The sequence below is a fragment of the Zalophus californianus genome, chromosome 17 (assembly GCF_009762305.2).
Source record: "Zalophus californianus isolate mZalCal1 chromosome 17, mZalCal1.pri.v2, whole genome shotgun sequence".
Taxonomy (NCBI): domain Eukaryota; kingdom Metazoa; phylum Chordata; class Mammalia; order Carnivora; family Otariidae; genus Zalophus; species Zalophus californianus.
In genome coordinates this window covers 39,594,349-39,611,477 of record NC_045611.1, presented here as the reverse complement: position 1 = coordinate 39,611,477, position 17,129 = coordinate 39,594,349, and the positions used below count along the sequence as shown (strand labels likewise).

At 43.0% G+C, this 17,129-nt stretch overlaps 1 long non-coding RNA gene across 1 annotated transcript; it reads right to left on the bottom strand.

Moving 5' to 3' along the window:
• Nucleotides 1-3,746: 3,746 nt before the first annotated feature.
• LOC113935487 lies at nt 3,747-6,327 on the bottom strand. The gene is made up of 3 exons (XR_003524044.1): nt 6,199-6,327; nt 4,157-4,233; nt 3,747-4,055 (listed from the first exon to the last, which is right to left on the bottom strand). It is a non-coding gene; the product is annotated as an uncharacterized LOC113935487 (long non-coding RNA).
• Nucleotides 6,328-17,129: the final 10,802 nt, after the last annotated feature.

Sequence of the window (17,129 nt, the reverse complement as noted above, 5' to 3'; positions counted from 1 at the left end):
GGGAGGGATGGGGTGGCTGGTTGATAGACATTGGGGAGGGTATGTGCCATGGTGAGCGCTGTGAATTGTGCAAGACTGTTGAATCACAGATCTGTACTCCTGAAACAAATAATGCAATATATGTTAAGAAAAAAAAGAAGAAGAAGATAGCAGGAGGGGAAGAATGAAGGGGAGTAAGTCGGAGAGGGAGACGAACCATGAGAGACGATGGACTCTGAAAAACAAACTGAGGGTTCTAGAGGGGAGGGGGGTAGGGGGATGGGTTAGCCTGGTGATGGGGTATTAAAGAGGGCACATTCTGCGTGGAGCACTGGGTGTTATGCACAAACAATGAATCATGGAACACTACATCAAAAACTAATGATGTAATGTATGGTGATTAACATAACAATTTAAAAAATGAAAAAAAAAGTCATAGGTCTTCACAGCAAAGGAAACCATCAACAAAATGAAAAGGCAACCTACCCAAAGAGAGACAATCAATACTTGCAAATCATACATTTTGAGAGGAGTTAATATCCAAAATATAAAAAGGACTCATAAAACTTGATAGAAAAAAAACTGATTATAAAAATAGGCAGAAGATCCAAATAGACATTTTTTTCAAAGAAGATATACAAACGTCCAACAGGTACATGAAAATGTGTTCAACATCACTAGTCATCAGGAAAATGCAAAACAAGACCGCAGTGAAATATCACCTTACACCTATTAGAATGGCTATTATTAAAAAAACAAGAAATGACAAGCGTTGGCAAGGATGTAGAGAAAGGGGAACCCTCATGCACTGTTGGTGGGAATGCAAACTGGTGTAGCCACTGTGGAAAATGATACAGAGGTTCCTCAAAAAATTAAAAATAGAGCTACCCTATGACCCAGAAATTTCACTTCTGAGGATTTACCCAAAGAAAACAAAAATGCCAATTCAAAAAGATATGTGTACCTCCTGTTTACTGCAGCATTATTTACAATAGCCATATATGGAAACAACCCAAGTATCCATCGACAGATGAATGGATAAAGAAAATGTGATATATATATGACATAGATATAGATAGACCTAATATATACATGTGATATATATATGACATATATAAAGATAAACAGATCGATCAATCTATCCATTGGTATATTATTCAGCCATAAAAAAGAAGGAAATCTTGCAGCTCATGACAACACGGATGGAGCTAGAGGGTATTAGGCTAAGTGAAATAAGTCAGACAGAGAAAGATAAATACCATATGATCTCACTTATATGTGGAATTTAAACAAAACAAAACAAAACTGAGCTCATAGATCCAGAGAACAGACTGGCAGCAGCCGGGGCAGGGCGGGGGGTGGTGAGCAGAACAGGTTGGGGGTGAAAGGGAACTAACTTCCAGTTATAAAATAGTCATGAAGTTGTGATGTGCAGTGTGATGACTGTAGGTAATAATAGTGTGTTGCATGCTTGAAATCTGCTGAGTAGATCTTAAAAATACTTGTCACAAGAAAAAAATTGTAACTATGTATGGGGACAGATGTTAATTAGACTTAGTGTGGTGATCATTTTGCAACATATACAAACATCTAATCGTTATGTTGTACACCTGAAACTAATACAATGCTGTATGTCAATTACAGCCTAATAAAATTTTTAAAAAGAAGTGTAATGGGATGTAGATCTATGTGTCAAGGAGACACTTGTATAAAAACTCACAAAGTTGAGGGTATGAGGGAGACTGGGAGGAAGTGGATGGGGGTAAAAGCAGAGACATGATATTGTGGTGACAGATGCAGGACTATCTCGTCAGATTCAAACAGGGTATGGTGGCTACTTGCCTAATAGAGAGCAAAAGTGGAGCAAATAGATGATAGATAATACATAGATAGGTAGATAGATGATGAATGGATGTATAAATGGATGTATAGATAGATGATAGATAGATGATGGATGGATGGATAGATAATAGATGATGGATGGATAGGTAGATAGATGATAGGTAGATGATAGATAGATGATAGAGAGATAGATGGTAGATAGAGAGATAGAGAGATAGAAAGATAGATAGAGATAATTATAGGTGCAAGGAGGCAGAAACATCAGGTGGGAACCCCAGGGCAGACTCCTGCTTTACCCTTCTGTCTTCCTGATGCTTGCCTGGGTCCCCAAGGAAAAGGAAAGAAGAGTTCTACAAGTCATTATGTCCAAGACTCTTCCTGCACGTAGCATGTTCCAATTGACAAAGAGCTTTCACTTCTGCCAACTGCTGGTGCTCACAGCGGTGCCCCCAGAGGAAGAACAGGGCAAGCAGGTAGGAAGCTCGTGTCCCTCACACATGAGACGTGGGGACTGGTGGCATGGAGGAACCTGCATGAGGTCACAGTCAGGGAGTCGGGTCCAGATCCCAAATGGGAGTGGAAGACAAGGTCAGCACATGATGTGCTGAAAGGAGCTAGATGTATCCCAGGATATGGAAAGGCATGTTTCCAGAGAATGGCCAAGAGATGATGTCCTCCACAGAGGTGGAATGGAAGTGGCCCAGGCGATGGAGAGCCCTCCACTTGGTCTCTCCCTGTCACTTCCGGACCACCGCTGCACTTGCACCAGGACTGCATTAGGGGGCCAGCCTGGGGCTGAGCTCACGGAGACTCAGGGTCACTCTGGGAGGGGGGAGAACGGTGACCTGGAACTAGAGTCAAGGTCAGCCTGTAGCTCGAGTTTGAGGCCCCTCGGAGGCCAGCATATGGGTCAGTCTGCACCAGGAGTAGAAGCTATTTTTCAATCTGAGGCTCAGAAGGGAAAACAATTCGAGAAACAGGTCTCCAACCACAGCTCATCAAGGACATGTGTTCTTCATGGCACTCACCCACCAGTGCATCATTCCGGGAGCTGGTGCCCAGGTAAGGAGAACCAAGAAGGACCCCTAGCTCTCTACCTGATGAGTGGGTTTGAGGATTCAAGCAGATAATCCTTGCAAAGTTCAGCAAAGTGCCTAACAGCTGCTGGTCGCTGCTGGGTCACTTCCAGCTCTCTCCACCTTCTCAGCCAGTCCAGCAGCAGGGGAACAGTGCTTGTCGGAATGATGGGTGGGCAAGATGAAAAGTCCTAGGGGCACCCCCACAATTGCATCTGCTCCCCACAAACACTGAGGTTGCCCCCCAGCCGAGGACATCAAACCTGAGAATATCCTTCCCAGTGTTTTCCCACCCCAGCGATGGACATTTCTAGGATCAAGCAAACCAGCACCGAGGGAGTCCTACTTTGCCAAGATTGTGTCCCAGCTGTGCCTGCCCAGGCCCTGCTAGGAGCCCATGGTGTGGGGAACAGCCTTACCTTGGGCTTTAATTATGCTTGATTTCAGCTTCTGCTGAGTGATTGCTTGTCTTTCTCTAAGCCCCCATTTTTCCCAGAGCACTTTCTTGATGTTATTAGAGCTGTCTATAAAATATGAATCCCAATTCCATGATAGTCATAAAAGCCATAAAATTCTATGTCTGCCATGAAAATATTACATGATTTATTTTTGTGTGAAGTACGTATTAAATCTCGTACTGGAATAGGAGTTTGGCTCTTCAACATCACGAACTTTTAATAACACACACTTTGCCTTAAATTGCTATTATTTTAAGTTTCTTTCTTCATTTTACAGTAGCCCTCATTTCAAAATAGGATCAGAAAATAGTCCCGGGCTTATTTATATGTTAAAGTTAATATCCACTGTAGCTTAAATTTTGCTCCCTTTTTTATGGTATTCATTTTTGTTTTATATATGATGAGATTTGTGCATTTGATGTGCTTTGTTTTATGCCAAGTGCCTTTGGAGAAATATCAGGTGATTAACCAAACCCTCCAACAGTGGGTCTGATACTACCATTTCCAGGGTCACGCAGTGGGTCCACATAAATCCACACAAGTAAACATGTGGCTGGAATAGGGAGGAAGGATTGAATCTGGAAGCGGTGGGAGAGGAGGAGCAAATATTGAGACAATCTCTTTTGTTTTTTCCAAAACCTGTAAGTCAAACCACAAAGATTTGCCAAGCTTCCAGTGTCTGGCAGTCAGCTGAACCTTGCTGGGGACACACAGAAAGAAGAAGATCATTAGTAAGATGAGATTCACATACATGAACCCATTGAAGAACCACCCCAGGCAGAACCAGGCTGCGTGACTCACATTGCATGCGCTGGGGGATCCAAATGGAATCCAAGAATTAGGTTTATTCTGTGGGTGAATGCAGGATTTGAGTTGTCCTGGAAAGACAAGGGGAATTTAGGAGAGGGGAGGACAACGCCAGGCAGAGGAGGCTGGACAAGGGGAGAAGCTCGTGAGACCCTGAACGGGATGAAGGAAGAGTAGTGTTCTGGTTGTACACTGGCAGAACCCAGCCCCAGCTCAATTCCCAATTCGCCATCTTGCCAGCTTCTCTGTCCAAAAGACCCACACTGCGTTTCAAACAATATCAAGGGTAGAGGGAAGATTGATTTTCGGCCTGGAGGATACATGTGACATTTGGAATGAGTTGAAACTGATCTAAGAGATTTTCATTTCAAAAGATATCTGATATGATGTGTCGATGGGGTGTTTCACACACCTCATCAGAGTTCAAAGACTGTAGCCATGAGAAGGGCGCTTCCAAGGTGGAAAGCAGATGTGTGGAACTGGAGCAGGAGGGGGTCTTGGCCTCTTCAGACTTGGCCCCCCCCATCACCTGACATACCATGGAGACAAAGCCATGTGTTTGATCCAGGCAGCCCTTGGGTCTGCAGCATCTTGGCATGGGTACAAACGATGTCATTTTTTGTATCCAACTCCTGTGACCATGTTTTCATATCCTTAAACCCTTCCCAAGGCACCAACAGGCATAGAGTCATTCACTCAGAAGCCACTGAATGCTCTGATAACCAATGAGAAATGGTCAAGCCTGGTTGGGCATCCACCAGTCTGCCACCCCCAGAGCACCTAAGCCTCAGTCTGGGTGCCCCGTGAGGCATGACCTGGGGAAAACTCATGGGCTACCATCTTGTTAGGGAGTTCAAATCCGGGAAGCTGAAGTGAGGACCTAGGGGCCTGAGGCAAGTCAGGAGGTATAGGCGGCATAAGCGTGGATTATCGAGGTGGTCACCTCTGAGTACCTCTGATCACTTAATCTCATAGGACTGTCATCTGAGAAACCACATAGAACCACAGCTCAAGACAGTCCATCTGCATGGGTAGGGTGACACCAAGAATAGAAAAAAATCATCTGCTCCAAACAGCGTCATGATTCCCGTCCTCCAGGGTTGTGCAAAAGTGGGCAGAAGAAAGTGAGTCCCAAGGAACTCCATGACTTGGAATAAACTGGGAGTCCCTGGTGTGGAGGTCTCGATTTTAATGGCTACTGGTGCAGGTGAACTTCTCCCTATAGCTTCCTCTTGTGGGTTCACCTTGGAGGCCTTGTCTACCCCCACGTCCGCCCCCCCCCCCCCACAAACCCACCCTGGGCCATGCTGCCTGGCAGGGCGCATCAAAGGAGCTGTTTGTGAAGGATCTTGGAGCAGAGACCCCAGGCCCTGCGCTTCAGGAAGCAGGCAGCCAAGACAACATCTACATTTGCTTGGAACAGAGGAAGAGTCTCCAGGAAGCTTCCTGGCTGGCCCCCGATGGCAGCCTCTCTGGAATGCAATTGAAAATTCCATCTCACAACCAAACACTCGAGCCTTCTTTCAATGTAAAATCATCTACCGAATCAATCCCACACATTAAACAAATAAATCCTAATATAAAGTTTAAAAAACATATACCTTCAAATAAGCTGTTTTGTGTTATAGAGACAAGAACCAAGTGGGTTTTGAGGTTCTTTGCAAAATTGAATAATGCCACCATTTCAACTGAAATGATAAAAATAATAAAGAGATGAAATAACTTAAAACCATAGAGAGGAATTGAGACCAAAGAAGAAAATACACACGTTTCTAGTCTGATATGTTCCTAAGAGCCTCTCTTGAGTGAGTGGCAGCTGGGAGGACAAAAGGTAGAAGGCATCTGGAAAAATATTAAGAGTTTTGTGAAAGAAAATCAATCACGAAAGATACACAAACCTGATTAGGAAAAGGAAAAATGTATGTTGTAATATATAGAGCAGTCTGTGAACGGGTGGCTGGTTCCTACAAGATTAGAGAAAATAACCCGAGGTTAGGGTTGCCTTCTCCTTCCACTCAGTGTTTAGCATCACCCACCTGGAAGCTTCATCCCCCTGGCTCCAAGCAATTTGCTGAGAAAGAATATTTTTGCTGTTAAATGATCTTGCTCCCCAGTGGCTCCCGCAAGCCACTAGCTCTGAAACAAACGACCTCGCTGGAGAACGGATGGGTTGCAGCCTTGCCGTTCAAGGAGCCTTCACGCAGAGCCCACGCCCCACCCCGCTGCCTGCCCCTAGGGTTTTGAAAAGGTTCTGGCTCGGAAATGAAAAGTCAAGGCAAGAATAAAGGTTCCAGGTCTGTGAAACCCTCGTTGGCAGAGGAGGTCTGCTTCTGGTCCAAGCGGGGGGAGAGGATGTCCAGGTTAACGCATCTCACGGCTTAGCTTTGAAGTCGTAAATCAAGAAGGTGTCAGCAAAACGGCCCGCCAGGCCAAGGGGACAGTGCAGGGTGCTGGTTTCTAGGAAAACCTGTAGCTTGCTGATGAGGCTCAGGTCTGAGGGGCAGGAAGTGGGAGCAGACAGAAACCCCTGGCAGCAAGCCTCCGCTCCAAGCTTAGCGGAGCACAGCCGCTGAAAAAATGTTCCCGGTAAAATGGCCTCTGCTATTACAAGAACCACCTGCTTCCAAATTCCAAGTGGCTAAGTGACCAGGCATGGGCAGGTGTGCGCGCATTCCAGCTAATTCTGCTCCCTGATTCCACCGGCCTTTTGTTCGACAGTCGGATATTTTGATATCAAAACTCAATGAACAATATGCACAGATGTGGGAGATTAACAAAAGATGTCGACAGCTACTTTCGCCTTTGTTCATCCAAACACTGGAACACATTTCCTCCTTCACTTCCTCTTTGTCCTCATTATCGTACACAGAGGAAGTCATCTGATGGTTTGGTTTTGGTAACCTGTTTATTTCTAAACTTGTGTTCCTCTGCCCGGGATTAATGTCTCTGCCCACCCCTCCACCCCCCCCACCCCCGGCAGACGGGCTATTAATTACCCCGGTGGGAAGGTGACCACCGTCCCCAGCGCCAGACCGGCTGGTGCGATGTGGAGTCAACATAGACACGGGAGCTTGAACAGCTGTCTCGTACTCTCACAGCAAATTAAATGCATGTTAAAAGATTATCTCTTACATTTATCATAACAAGATTTTGCATTTATGTCTTTCTCTCTTTTTAAATAGGAATAAAGATCTCATATACATTTTCTAATTTATTATCTAGTATTTATTATAGGAAGAGAGTTTTGTCTAATCACAACTCGTTAAAATCACATATTATTCACAATAACCCATCACTAAAGACTCATCATGGTAAAAAGAAAAAATAAAAAAGTGTTTTTAAAATGAAACTTCATTTTAAGCATTCCTCTTGGAGACAGTCCAACATGTTAAAGAAAGGAGTGGAACGTGTGTAATAAAATACCTTGGCAAAGAAAATTTGCAGGAAGGAAGGAAGGATGGATGAAAGGGAGGGAGGGAGGGGAGGGAGGGGAAGGGGAGGGAAGGGAAAGGGGAAGAGAGGGGAGGGAAAGGGGGAGAGGGGGGGGAGGAGGGAGGAAGGAAGGGAGGGGGGAGGAAGGAAGGAAAGATGGAAGGAGGGAGGGAGGGAGGAGGGGGGAAGGAAGAAAGGGAGGAAGGAAAGAAGGAAGGGAGGAAGGGAGGAAAGAAGGAAGGGAGGAAGGGAGGAAAGAAGGGAGGGCGAAGGAAGGAAGGAGGGAGGGAGGGTGGAGGGAGGAAGGAAGGGAGGAGGGAAGAAGAAAACCTAATATCAAGGGGAGTTCAAATACTTTACAAAAAATAAGTAGGGATTCTGTGGCCCAGTGAAGAAAGAGAAGGAAAAAAAAAATCAGGCCAAGAATTTACCTACTTTCTCTCTTATTTTTAAGCATGATTCCTTTTCATCCTCCAGCACTGGGTTCTAACTCACACGTATCTTGTTAGCCAAATGAAGCAGTTCTTTGCCTCCCTGGCACTCCAGCCAGAACTGATTTTCAGATCATTATTATATGCACAAAGAGGCGACAGTGTGGCATGTGTAATTCTCCTGGATGTCACCCATCCACAGCAGGCCACCGGCGCAGGGTTATGAATACTCGGTTTGCTGAGTGAGATGATTCTGGCATAGCTCTGTGGCATTTTCCACATGTTTAGCCTGAAAGAAGACATTTGTTTGGACTATATGCTTCTGTGTACTTTTTTAATGCAATAAAATTGACAGATGACTCCTTTTTGCAACAGGTTTGGAGCAAGAAAATGTGTGGTGGCTCTGCCCTCCCCTTTTTTTTTGATGGCTGTTTAGACAGCAGTCTTAAAAAATCACTAGTCACTAAAATCCCTCATGCCCATTTCATATTGTGTTGATTCATATTAAATTCATGACAAGAGAAAAGCAACTTGAGGCACTTTCGGAAATGACCGCGCCTTAGCGCGCCTCCCCATCCTCCGGGCTCGGGGGGCCCCGCGCCCATAAAGCTGCCCGCTGTCTTGTGTCATGAAAAGAAACAGCTTTGCCTGGGAAGGCCATTACTGTGTAATGAGGCGTGCAGCAAAATATACCTTCAGCAGCCACTTGATGAAGGCTTGCTGACACACCAGACCAGACAGAAATGTTTTTTTGTATGTTCTTCCTTATTTTGTCCATCAATCACATCATTAGTCAAAGCAGACGAGCCTGTCAGCTGAGCCCAGATGCGGAGTGGCAGGCGATCAGCGGACAGGTGTTCTGGCTCCCCCAAAACGAAATCCTGAAATGAGAAAGGAGCCAAGACCTTGTTTCAAGGGCTGGAATGTCAACGAGAGAGAGAGAGAGAGAAGACACCGATGGGAGGAGTTGGGAAGACCAGCATGGTGGCCCCCTGGTATTACCCTGGCCGAGCCAGGACGGGGGAGAACAAAGCCCATTCATTTCCTGTGGTCAGTGAGGTGTTCAAATATAATAGTCACAGGCAGTCGGTAAATGAAAGTTCCCTTGCACCCCTCTTTGGTATCCCAAATGCATACATTTAGGTTGGGTGGTTCCGATAATGCCTCGGGCCACCCAAGCTCATTGAGCCGCCTTCCCTGAAGCTGGCTGGGAAAACGCAGGCTCCACCCAGTGCTTCCGCTTCCGGGAGTGTTGCTCATTTCCGGGAAAATCAACCTCCCCTCTTCCGGCAACCGCCCCTCCTTCCCAACACATCCTAGAGTCTTCCTTTGGGGTATTGCGTGCGCGATGCTTTCTGTCTGGAGCCTAACAGGTTAATGAGACTACCCAAATGGAGGCATCCTCCATGGGGAATTTCTGGCTTTTCAAGCAAGCCCTGAGATGAATTTGGGTAATGAGTTCCTTGCTCAGTTACCTCCTGGTTACCAAAAAGGACTAGTTCATCCAGCCCCCGCCACCCCACCCCACCCCACCCCCCGCCGGCCTTTTCAGCCACAGTGGCCAAGGTGATACTTTGTCAAGTGTCTAGCCCGAACTGTGGTGTTAGCATGCACCAGTTTTGGTCTTTCATTGTTAGAATCGACTTCGTTTTTTAAAACAGTTTTAGATTTACAAAAGAATTGAGAAGATAATACGGAATTCCCATGCAAGCAGTTCCCCCTTGACTTTTTAAATCTTAAATGAGTAGGGCCCACATGTCCTTGTCCATGAACCAGTATTGATACATTATCATTAACTGAAGTGCATGCTTGATTCAGCTTTTGTTGGTTTTTACCTGATTGCCTGTGTCTGTTCCGGGACCCCCATACAGGACCCCACATCGCATTTAGCTGCCATGCTGTCTTTTGGCTCTGAGTTGCAACAGGCTCTCAACTCCCCTTGATTTTGATGACCTTGACGGTGCTGAGGAGTACTAGCATGTGCTATTTTTGATAAGTTTTTTTTTTTTTAAATTTAGAATATGTGTGTGTGCACCACATGTTTTACACTTCGATAAATAATAGTGCTGAAAGGGGGGAGGAGAAGCATTAGGAGGGAAAGAAGGGAAGGAATTAGGCCCACGGAAAGGTCAGAAGTCTTTACACAGAACCAGGGAGAAGACTCTGACACTCCAATCTCTCCCAGCATTGACCTTTCCGGAGATGTGCTGAGCAGGAAGGGGGTGATACCTGATACAAGATTCAAACCCACGCTTCCACCTTTAAACGAGAATTAAATCTGCAGATACCTCCTCTGGGGCTTCCAAAAGGAGAGCAAGCACATCATTAATCTAACCAGCCATCAGATGCCACCATGGCCTGGTGTCCTGTGTCTGGGTCCATGTTTGGGTGAGCGGGGGCGGCCAAGATGTCAGGTTAAGGTCACATGAGGGTGACATGGGGGTGTGGGCCCAGGAGGACCAGGGCTGTGGCCCACTGGGGGGACCTGACTGCACCCAGCCTCCCAGGAGGACAGGGACAGAGGGTGGCGTGTAAACCCCATGGCTTGCAGGTGCCTCTCAGCCCTGTGTTCCCCTCTGCTGTTCCCTATTTCTTGCCTCTTGCCTTTTCCTCCTTCTCCACAAAGCTCACGGGGGCCAGGGAAGGAAGAGGCAGTTGGGTTGGGCAATGTGTGGTCACTTTTGCTGATTAAGAAAGACCGTTCTCTTCTTCCCTCTGTCTCAGTGTCTTAGTGGGGGAAGACATAGTGTCTCTTAAAGGGCCTGTAATTGCCAAGGCAGCAAAACTCGCACCACCCTGGTGCCCATCGCATCCCACCAAGAGCCTGATGCTACACATAAGTGATGTTGTTAAATTACACTTTACAATTCATCCTTGCAAGTACCCCAGCTTTTCCAGCTTATACACATGTTTTATGAGCCTGCCTTTCACCCAGAAGGTCTACAGAAAGTAAAATAAATGAATCTAACACTCTATTCAGCCTGGATCATCTGACATTTATTCTTAGATGGGGCAAGTGACAATTTGAAAGCCATTCTCACACTGTAGGAACTTTCAAGCCTCGTGTGCCATATATAATCAGTCAGTCAATCAAATTTATGGAGTACCTACTGGGTGTTGGTCCAAGTGGAAAGGCCAGTGCCCACCCTCAGTGAACTTCAGATAGTCGGGAAGTTCCCCTGACCCAGAGATGGTCAACCCAGAGAACAAGCTGAGCTATTTAGTTTTTTTCTTGGAAATTCAGGAGAGGACCATAGACCATCTAAGCTAGGTTTCTGTGGCTCCTGGTTGCAGGCCAAGTAAGGTCAGAGCTGTACAGGCCTTGAGAAAAAGAGTAAGGTCATAAGATAAGAGAGAGAGAGGGAGAGGGTGTGAGAATACAGATGTGTAGAGAGAGGCTGAATAAAATTCAAGACCAGAGGTCCAAGAGAAAAGGCAGCTGTGTTTCCTGATTCCATCCATCCTGCTGTCCAGGGGCATTCCCTACCCATGTTTTCAGAGAGAAATACCCTACAACCTTCCAACTGACTTCCATCCTTGCTTAAGCAAGCCTGGAGAGGGGTGTGTTTTCGGTCTCAAATGTCCCTTACTAGGACCACACCTACCAAATGGGCCTTAAATACAGGAAAATATTTTCTAAGGCAGAGGAAGGAGTAACAGTGGGAAGAGACATCAAGAGAGGACACCACAGTTTGTAAGTGCTGGAAAGACTCAGATAATCAGAAAAGAACGGGTTACTTCATATTCAGAACACTAAACATAGACGTGATGTCAGTTGAGTGGTCTGTGCCTTCCAAAGATACTGTAGGAAAAGTGGTAAAAATCCTGTAAAATCAAAAAAATGGAGTGAATATCTCAAATTCTTTGCTAGGACCTGGAAAGGTCTCCTGCCTCTCCCAGACCCTGCAGGCAGGAAACTGCTGTTCAGGAGATCTCCTATAAGATGCATCCCTCAATAACTCATCCTTTGGACAGAGGATGGACATCCTCTGGACTCTCAGCACAAGGTTAGAGGTGTGAGGTCATAACAACTGTGTTCTTGAGGACAAAATCAGTCTGTCCTTCTCTCCAAGAGAACACACTTTGGGAACAAAAATGTTCATCTTCAAGAAAATATTATGTGAATGATGCTGCTATAAGAAAGCATATAGTTCTCATGAATGTGTGTGTGTGTGTGTGTGTGTGTGAGAGAGAGAGAGAGAGAGAGAGAGAGAGAGTTGTTTTTTGACGGTGTCTAAGAGCCTGAAAACCTCCAGCTGTACAAGTTCACTGGACCAGAACATTCTTCTGCTTTTAGAAGCTCCTCTCGATGTATCTCAGAAGCAAAATTATGCTCTCTGATCTGGGTCTTCTCTCCCAGTGCCTTGAGCTGGACCCTGGGAGGAGGGCCAATGGTGCAAGTTGTAGCCCTGAGGATAGTACCATAATGGCCACCATTTATTGGATCTTATAGAAGGCCACGTAATGCTGGCACCTTCTGAAGGCTGTCATCCGAACACCAACCATACAAAGTGGGAGTTAGTATCCCCATTTTCATAAGAGACTCGGAAAGGCTAATGTAATTTACAGGAGACAAAGAGTCTGCAAGAGCCAATGCCTGAATGCACTGTTGGTCTCAAGGAATCCAGGGCCCCTGACCGCCACGACATCATGCTGTGCTCCTGGATGTTCAGGGCCCAACGATGGGCAGAATTCATACACCCAAGACCATGAGATTCCAGAGATACCAGCACTGCAGCTCTTCAATTTATAAGTGCCTTGTTAGTGAGCTTTTGCTGGAAGTTCCTGTGTAGAAAGCTATATTCCCATTTGTACCAAGAGCAAATAGAAAGACTTACTGTTGCTCAATAAGTGGAGAAGAAAATTGAGGGAAGACTCAGATAGGTGTGAAGAAGGTCAGAAATATGGTTTCATTCATTCTGTTGGCCAAGCTCATTATAGGGCGTGACTGTTAGGATGGCCAAGCTGCTGAAGATAACGGGAAGCCAATACATTTGAGGTCCCTGAGCCCATCCTGCACTCGAATACCAACGCCTGGGCATGGAAGCCTGGTGTGCTCTGGAGAAAGGCAATGTTTCAAATTTTCAGAAAATGCAATATGCAGCTTGATGCTCTGTAGAGCAATTGCATCCCACTCCTTTAACGGCACAGGACGTGAAGACTGGCCAGCTGCATCAATCTGCACTGTTGTAGACCCTGGGGATGGCACAGAGCTCAAAGCTGAGGGGTCCACATGAAGCAGGGGCTCCTCCAGAATGCCGGTCCAAACGCTGTCTTTGATCTCTCCACTCAGCTAGCCTCCAGGCATGTGGATAGTTCCAAAGGTGATGCCAACCTTGTCTTTCCAGGGAGGCTGGGGGCTTAGCAGTGACCGCCTCTAAGCTGGGAGCACCCCTCACACAGGACTTCTGGAATGTTCTGCTTGTCCTGAGTCAACAGAAAGACTTTTTCCACTATGGTGTCTCCCTGCATTCCCAGCATGACTGGGGTTGGGTCACCCTGGGCTGCTGAGCACAAGTGTTCCCTTGTATTTGTCTGTGGCTGCAGAGGCCCAGATGCCCCTGGGGCTCAGGCCCAGCCTCATATACCTCTCTTGCCCCACCCGGAGGCAGTCCAATAGGAGCAGATCAGATGGAGATATGGAGAGCCCTTGGCAAGTCAATAATTAGAGGCCCCTTCACACTGATATATTTAAATATTTGCTCAGCATTTATTTAGTGAAGGTGGGAAGAAAATGATATTTGGTAATAAAATTGCACACTTTTATTTTTTTTAACTTTTTCTCAGGAATATATCAACATAAAATCGTGAAAAAATTTAGGCATCACTGAAACATAGAGAATAAATGTATTTATTTATCTTATCCCCACCTCCGTGCTCCTCCCCAAAGGTAAGCACTATGGAACAATTAGAGGTACCTCTTTCCAGTCATTTGTTTCTACACATTTCCATAAATATATATAATGTGTAATATATATGTATGATATATAAATATAATATATATCATATCATATTAACCATATATTAAATATATATAGGATTTTCACATAAATAAAGATATATCGTATATATTAGCTTGGACCCTGATTTTTTTTCACGTAATTCATTTCACAGATAATTCAAAACAAATACACGTTATGTTTTTAATAGCTGTTTAGTATTCCATAGTATGGATATACCATAATTTATTATAAAATATTTAATATTTAAGGTGCTTCTAATTTTTCATTATTACAAATAAGACTTTGGTATAAAATCTTGTATATATAAGTCTTTGCATATTCATTACAGAAGTGTTTCTGTAAACTAGATTTCCAAAACTGAGCTTACTTGTTTGAAGGGCATGTACATTTTAAATTCAGATGCCTTTATCAAAGGTAGATGGCATGATATATTTTTTACATCCTTGCCTGCTCAGGATATACTAGTCATTTAAAAATTTGCCATTCTAAGGTATAAAAATGGATAATCTTATTTTAATTTGAATTTCTCTGCTTATTAGAAAATTTGAATGTTTTGAAATATAAGTTATAAATATTGCTCCCAATATATCATTCATCTTTTCTGCAGAAGATTTTTGTGTGTTTTATTTATTTTATTTTATTTTTTTAAGATTTTATTTATTTATTTGACAGAGAGATAGACAGAAGTGCACAAGCAGAGGGAATGGCAGAGGGAGAGGGAGAAGCAGGCTCTGCACTGAGCAGGGAGCCCGATGTGGGACTCGATCCCAGGACTCTGGGATCATGACCTGAGCTGAAGGCAGCCGCTGAACCGACTGAGCCACCCAGGCACCTGATTTTTGTGTGTTTTAATATAGTCAAATATATCCACCTATTTGTTCAGAGACTCTGGGCTTCATATCTTATTTAGGAGTACTTTTTATGCCCTAAGATTATTTTCTTTTAATTATTTTTATGAACTCTTAAATCTATGTTGAAATTTTGTATATCATGAAATATTGAGGTCTAATTTCGAACGAATAGCCGACTATCTTCATCATTGGGTAATTGATCTGTTTTTCCTCTCCCAACCAAAGTGCTGCCTTTGTCATAAACTAAACCCTCAGTTACATGGTCCTATTTCTTTCCTATTTCTTCCTTCTTCAGGTTATGCCATCGAGCTCTTTCTTTTGTTAAGATCACATAGTTGTAATGGCCACACTCTTAGATTAGGCGTGGCAATTTGGTGGGGAAATTAGCCACCCCCCCCCCAGTCAGTCTTCTTTTTTCCAAAATTGTCTTCACGATTCTTCTGTTATTTCTCTCCAATGGTCTCAGAATCTGCTTGTCACCTTTCTTTAAAAATCTCTTACTGGGATTTGATTGGGAGATGTATCAGACACCATTGTGCCCCAGTGACACTCCTCAGCAACCCCCTTTTATTCCAGAGGCTGCTGGATCATTTCCTAAAAGACAGGCAAATCTTTGTCTCAGGCTTTACCTCCGGAGAAGAAGTCCTCAGTCCCAGACAGGAGAGCACTGAGCATTGGATAGACAATTAATATGGGGAGATTTGACAAGTTTGCATTATTAAGTCTTCCTACCTCTGATGACTTTTCAGTTATGTTCTTTCCTTTGTGTCCTTTATAAGCATTTATGGTTTTGTTTCTACAGGTCCTGTACATGCACTGTTAGCTTTTTTTCTAGATAATGTATGTGTTTTGTTGCTATCGGATGGGTTATTTTCACTATGTATTTCCTAGTTGTTCAGAAATTCTGTTTTTATATATTTATCTTGTATCCAACTACCTTCAAATAATAATTCCAAGCAATTTACTTAGATTTGTCAGGTACGTAAACATATTAATTCTAAATAGTGATTTTTTTTTTGTATTACAATATTTTATCTACTTACATCATTTCTCTAGTTAGTGGCTGGGACTTCAATGAGTGTCTTGTCAAGTTTCTTAACAAAAATATTCCTAAGTTTACATGCTTAATTTGTATTTCTTAATCTTTTTATTGGGTTACAAAGTTTTTTTTTTCCTTTCTTAGCTTATTATGGCTTTTAAAAATCATGAATGAGAGATTAATTTTACTTAATGCCTATTCATGTGACTTGTCTATTTTAATCTCTTAATTTCATTAATTACAAAAATAGATTTCTGAAGGTATAACTAGCCTTTTGTTCCCAAGATAAACTCAACTTAGTAACGAGTTTCATGATTATATCTTATTTAGAGCTTTTATATGTATGCTCATACATTACAAAAAAAAGTTATCTTTTTTATGTTACTCTTGTCTTCTAGTATCAGTGAAATATTACCATTGTAGAATGAGATGGGAAAGCTTCTGTGAAATATAAGTATTATCCATTTCATTGAAGTTTTAGTACAACTTATCTACATATGGTCTAGATCTGGTGCCATTTTTAGGAAAGCTTTTCAGTTTTTATTTTTTTGCTATTTAAAAAAATTCTTCTACAAATTCTGCCTTTTTAAGGTTGTCCACTTAAATCAGTCTTACTGATTTTTGTATTTACTAGAAAAATTTTCTATTTTGTCTACATTTTAGAATGTTATAACGTTCACTTAATTTTATTATCTCCTCATTATCTGAAGTTATATTCTTTTCCTCATTTTTAATATTATCTATCTTTGTATATACTAATTTTTTGACCATACTGGCCAGACATTTTTTGTTTTTTCAAAGAACCAGATATTAAATATAATGATGCTTTTTAAAAAACTTTCATAACTTTTGGATTTGTTAATATCATCAATGTTTTCCTAATTTCTTTGGGTTTATACTATTATCTTTTCTTCAGCTTCTTGAATTACATATTTGCTTCATTTAGTTTCAACCATTTTAATTTTCTAGTTTATATACTTAAAATTCTTACAATTGCCATTAGTTTTTTACAAAAATATTTGTATGGCTCTTATTTTTCATGAATTTATTATTTTTATTTTATCTCCTTTTTAACTCATGGATTATTTTAGAAGTCTGGATTTTTAATGTGATTTGTTTCTATGATCCATGTCATTTCTGATTTGAGGGATTTATAGGAATTTTCCTTGTGGCTTAAATGCATGGTCACTTATTTCATGTGTGTTTGACACTAATGTGAGTTTTCTGTTTGCTTAGAAAGAGTGTGTGCAC